Genomic DNA, 6000 nt, shown 5'->3' with positions numbered 1-6000 from the left:
CAGTCCAACTACACACGCCCCATCATAGAGCCTCCACCAGCTTGAAGAGTCCCCTCCTGACATGACGGATCAATGGTTGTCTCCATACGAAACTCGTCAGACCAGGTAAAATGTTTCGAGTCATCAACACTGCAGTGTCAGTGCTGACGGGTCTAGGCGACGCGTACTTTGTGTTGTGCGGTCATTAGGGAAACACGAGTGGGCCTTCGGCTCCGAAAGCCCATATCGATGATGTTTCGTTGAATGGTTCGCACTCTGACACTTGTTGATAGTCCAGCACTGAAATCTGCAGCAAATTAGAGAAGAGTTGCACTCTTGTCGCGTTGAACAATTGTCTTCAGTCGTCGTTGGTACCGTTATTGCACGATCTTTTCCTGGCCGCAGCGATGTCGGAGATTTGATGAACTACTGGATTCCTCATATTCAGTACACTCGTGAACTGGTCGTACGGGAAAAAGTCCCCATTTCATCGCTACATCGGAGATGCTGTGTTCCATCTTTCGTGCTCCGACTAAAACGCCACTTTCAAATTAGCTTAAATCCTGATAACCTGCCATTGTCGCAGCAGTAACCGATCTAAAAACTGCGCCAGACACTTGTTTACTTATATAGGCGCTGCTCATCGCAGCACCGTAATCTGCCTGTTTCCATATCTCTGTATTTGAATACGCGTGACCATACCAGTTTCTTTGGTGCTTCAGTGTATATCGTGAAATAGAAAGCTTACTAACAGCCCCTCCTCTATCTTCCACTACTTGATATTGTGGAAGTGACAGTGATACACAAAGTATCCTGCTCCAAACATTGTAACGTTGCAGATTGGGCTTCGGCATCATAGATCCCAAACAATAAGGTTTTGGTATGTCACGGCATAGAACATGGCTACGCGCTGCGGTAGATGTGGCCGGCTACCGCTACATAAGAGATCCTTTAGATGCTTTACATAGCAACACACTGCCGCTCTCCGAAGCAACCCCTAAGCTATATTCCATCAGGATAATTCTCAGCTCCATATGACGGGGGAAGTGCAAGTATTTATCGAAGCAAGACAGATTCCGCTGTTCCCAAGACTTCATATTTTCCTCATGAATCACCGATATAACGTGATGGAGATTTCGTTCCCGTGAACCATGTTTGCCATGGCTGTCATCACTGTAAACTCTTGAGAACTGGAATATTATGTGGAGGAAGATTTCCGGGGAATGTATACAAGCCCACTCAAATTCAATACAACTACCTGTAGGCACTGACTCGGATATCAATACACACAATAGCTTTTACATGGTACCACTACCATAATCCGTTCATCATAAGAATAAACCTGATGTAAACAAACACAAATGCTATGATTGGTCAGAAGCCGTAGCACACGTACACTGGTGTTGTGACGCTCTTGGAAGTAGGTACTACTTCTGTATTAGATATCTTCTAACTAAGTTAGGTTAAATGAAACTTTAAGATATTCAAATGCATTAACAGCCATCAACGTTTTTCTTCATCACGCTTTAGCTACGTAGTTTTTATTTCAAAAATCGTGTAGAGTCACAGACTCTGCAGCGATGTGCTCTGATTGTCGCGCTGTAAATGCGCAGTATGAAAATGGCTGAGGGTGCTTTCTGTTCCATAGTCAAACATGCATGCGAATATGATTAAAAAGTGACGAGAAATAGGCTGTTCTTGATGTTTTTCATCAATATATGGAGATTGTCGGCTTCGGAAGTTTCCCAGCGTTATATACTGTATATAGTGCAGTGAATAGTCAAACGTTTATTGAACATGTAGTTAAGTCGATAGGGTAATGAAATGTGAACCAAATGCGGTTATTCGTGCGTTGGTTCAAATCTCCTCAATAACATTGTTTTTTCCTTGTTCAATTTAAAATACCCACGTTTCGTATTTGTAAAACTCATCATCATTTCTCGTGAATAATGCACGTCTTCTTCTTTCTAATTACATAATTGACTCGAAATTCCTATTTCCATTTCAAATATAAATTCCCAATCATCGATGTGTTATGAAAGACTGTTCATAAATCTTCTTTAAATTAAGAAATCATAACAATTTAATTTTTCAGGCAAAAATGGAAAACCAGATCCTCTATATTTTGACTGTGTCCATCGTTTTATACCACAGAGGTATATAAGTATCGTAGAAACATGAAAACAATCATTTTCACAGCACCGGGCACATCATGCAAATGCTGTATTTTTACATTTGCTACTGAACCATTACAGAATGAACCCAGCAGAACTGATCTGGAGCCAAGCTGTGGGATTTGGCCCCAGAAGTAACAAGACTATTAAGCTCCCAGACGTACTGGAACTAACGCACGCAGCTTTTTGACACGTCACTGCCGAAGGCTGGTAGGATATAGAACGGCCCGTCATAAAAGGAGAGAAAATACTGCGCCTGGTTGGTATCGTTGATTCTGTTGTTAATAGGCTGGTTATCAACGTGGCAGGTGACAGTTCCAGAACTGAAATGTATTTCTCGTATCCCCATAAGAAATGAGCTAAGAGATTACCAGACGACTGACTGTAAAGCAGGACCGGCCAGAAATACTGCACGCGTGCGGTGCTCCTGCACATGTGCAACTTCCGGGTCACAGCGTACACGCCGCAGCCGTCAGCGTTCATGTAGTGCATGTTTCTATGCACAGATGTTGCTTTATCTACTTGCTGGGATACTCTGTACCGGCGAATTATAGTGCTCTTTCCACAGCTCGCAAGCCAACCATGGGAAGGTATTTCGCGTATTGAACATTTAAAATACTGTCACAGTCTACCCATTGAGACATCTACTTTTACGTTAACAGTTTAACCCAGTAAGACATGTAATACAGTTAACAACAGTGGGGTTTTATTAAGTCAGCTTGACTGACGGCACTTAAATACGGGTAATGTTCTTGAACTAGTATTCAAGAAAGAGAGCACTTAGCGACTTCCAACGAACCTTATTCATGATTTCAAATAACATTAAACTAATGCAAGGTTTCCTATAACTAATTCTCGGTGCCCTCAGTTACACCCACATAATTTCTGTCTCACTGACCTCTGAACAGAATGATAACCGCAGACCTCTCGATGATCATCTGTTATTTCAATACCATAATTGCTATATCTTTCATCATTTCCGTCTGAAATCTGCCTAATAACCGACAGTTAGATGAATGTTATACCGACTTGAGCTGAGCGTAGCCCTTTTTTAAAAAAAGCCTAAATGTAAGTATGCATTGAAACAATCTGTTTAATGACTAATTTTCCTCTTGCTTGTACCACATAAACATGGAAGTGGAGCCCCCGCCGTTCATTTAGGACATATGTCTAATAACAGATGTCGCTGTCACTCCCTGTCACACACGTGCGCACATGTGCAGCTCTTCTGCACGTCTGCACACTGTGCAGCGTTTGGTCAGCCCTGCTGTAAAGTAATACCTTCGGTGGCTTGAATATTTAACTATACGGTGAAATCCTTCAATACTCTCTTATGTTACACACAGCTTAAGCAGAAAAATAACCCTGTGGTTAAGTCAGGAATTTTCATCATTTTTGTTTTTAATTACAATAGTACGTTAGGTACAAACGATAATGTGTTGCGTTTTTCTTCTGGTCGTCAAAGGAGCGTATCGTGGGGGACCTCCAGTATATTATTTCATTCTGTTTAAAATTTAAATGACATTAGAAGCTGTATTGTTCCTGTGCTCGTCTCTTTTTACGTGTGAACTGCAGCTGGCCACGTCACTGCAGACTAGTTGTACAAGCTGACAGGCCAGTGCTGTCCAAGTTAAATGCGCCCGTAAAGCTGTTGCCCCGTATTATCGCTAAGTAGCGCACAGCACTAAACGTACCCTTATTGTTGTACTTGATAGTACTCGAGACAGCTTGGCTGCATTCCATTGTGAAATGGATATCCAGTGAAGTTCCAGAGAACGCGGAAGAATACACAGTGAAATGTTTACATTAGGTTTATTCTTATGATGAACGGATTATAGTTGGACGTGAATTACCACCTGTACACCGAGCGACGATACAAGATAGGAACAGGCCTCCCATCGCCCTATAGGATTACACAGCGCAAATCAGCTGCTCTCATCTCAGAATAAAAGTGCCAACATGCCTAGTGGACAACCATTTACTTATTGGTTTTTTATCAGTGTTCGAACCCCGTGTCCGGCTATTATTTATACGATGACCTCTGTGACAGATTTGGACTTTGTGAGATTTTCTATGCCGCACGGATTCTCACTTACGCCTGTATTTTCTTTCCAGTACTGTGCTCGTCTTCTGCGTAACCAGTGCATTGTGTTTAAATATCTATGGGAGGTACTGATAAGCATTTTTATTCATTTGTATAGTATAAAAGATCGTTCAGCGTTGTAAAATTGTGCAAGAAGCACGAAATTATCAGGAAAAGAGGTGTAACATATAGGAAAATATGGGTAACGTACAATGTGTGCAAGAATCAATGGTGTAAAATAAGAATGAAAGACTAAGAACAATTTGCTCGGATTAGAAAGGATATAGGCAAGAGAATAGCCCTTTGTCCCTGCTATTCAATCTATAAGAAACTCCGACCGAACAGACTCTGAAGGGTCAGTAGTACCGAACGGCTGCCGTGTCATCCTCAGACCACAGACATAAGTGGATGCGCATATGGGGGGCACGTGGTCAGTAAACCGCCCTCCCGGCCGCATGTGAGTTTACGAGACCGGAGCCGCTACTTCTCAATCAAGTAGCTCCTCGGTTTGCCTCACCAGGGCTGTATGCAACCCGCTTACCAACTGCTCTCGGCAGACCAGATTGTCACCCATGGAGCCTAACAGCGCTTCGGTGATCTGACGGGAACCGGAGTTACAACTGCCGCAAGGCCGTTGGCCCACATATCGAAGAAGCAATGGCGGAAATAAGAGAAACATTCAGTAATGGGATTCAAGTAAGCACCGGTCACAATATTTGCTGATGACGCTGCTGCCCTCAATGACTCTGAGCAAGAATTGTGGTACCCGTTGTATGTAATGAACAGTTTAATGAGTACAAACTATGGACAGAGAGTAAACCGAAGAAACACAAAAGTATTGAGTATTAGCACAAATGAGATTAAGCACGAAACTGAAGACCAAGATCAGTGACCTGTACGCAAACGAGGCAAAGAATTCTGCGACACAGGAAGCAAATTAACTCTTTCGGGAAATAGAAAGGACACTAAAAGGAGACTAGCATAGGAAAATAAAGGATTTGTAGGAGACTGTATTAACATAGGCCTTATTTTCAAGAAGAACTTACTGAAAATGATGTCTGGAGCACTACATAGCATGCAAGTGAATAATAGATTTAGAGAAAACTGGAAACTCTAAGAGTCGAAGTGTTTAATACGTGGTGTTATAAAAGGATATTGAAAATTAGCTATAATGATAAAATCAGAATTGCGATGTTTCTCCGCAGATTCTCTGATGAGAGGAACATGTGGGAAACTCTGGAAAGAAGAAAGGGTAGGCTGACATTTGTTACGACATAAAGGTATAACTTGCACGATACTTGAGGGAGCTATAGAGGGTTGATGTATGTTGTAAAAGACAGAGATCGGAATCGTGGGCACTGCTAGCATGTGCTACTCTCAGATGAAGAGATTGACACTCAAGAGGAATTAGTCGCGGGTCACGTCAGATCAGTCTGAAGTCTGGTGAAACAAAAAAAATAATGAAACAAATCTTAGATGTAACGTTTATCTCATTTGTGACACAAAGCTCACTTGAGTTGGATATATTTTCCATTGAATAGCAGTTTCCTCTGTGACTGTTAAGTTTTGTTCCCGAAAACAGGTCATTCTTATGGTTGACAATTTTTGACCTTTTCCCTGTGCTACATATGTAATGCTAATGCTAATTTTAAAATGTTTGCACGAAAACTGAACAAGAATAAAAAGGGAGAGTGACAGTGTCACTCTTGATACATTTTGACATTCGTATTCATTGTCACTTCGTGACCTGTGACGTGTTAACAG

The sequence above is a fragment of the Schistocerca gregaria genome, chromosome 6 (genome assembly GCF_023897955.1).
Source record: "Schistocerca gregaria isolate iqSchGreg1 chromosome 6, iqSchGreg1.2, whole genome shotgun sequence".
In the NCBI taxonomy this organism is placed as follows: Eukaryota; Metazoa; Arthropoda; class Insecta; order Orthoptera; family Acrididae; genus Schistocerca; species Schistocerca gregaria.
The sequence above is the reverse complement of the archived record's forward strand: the minus strand, read 5'-3'. Positions refer to the sequence as shown.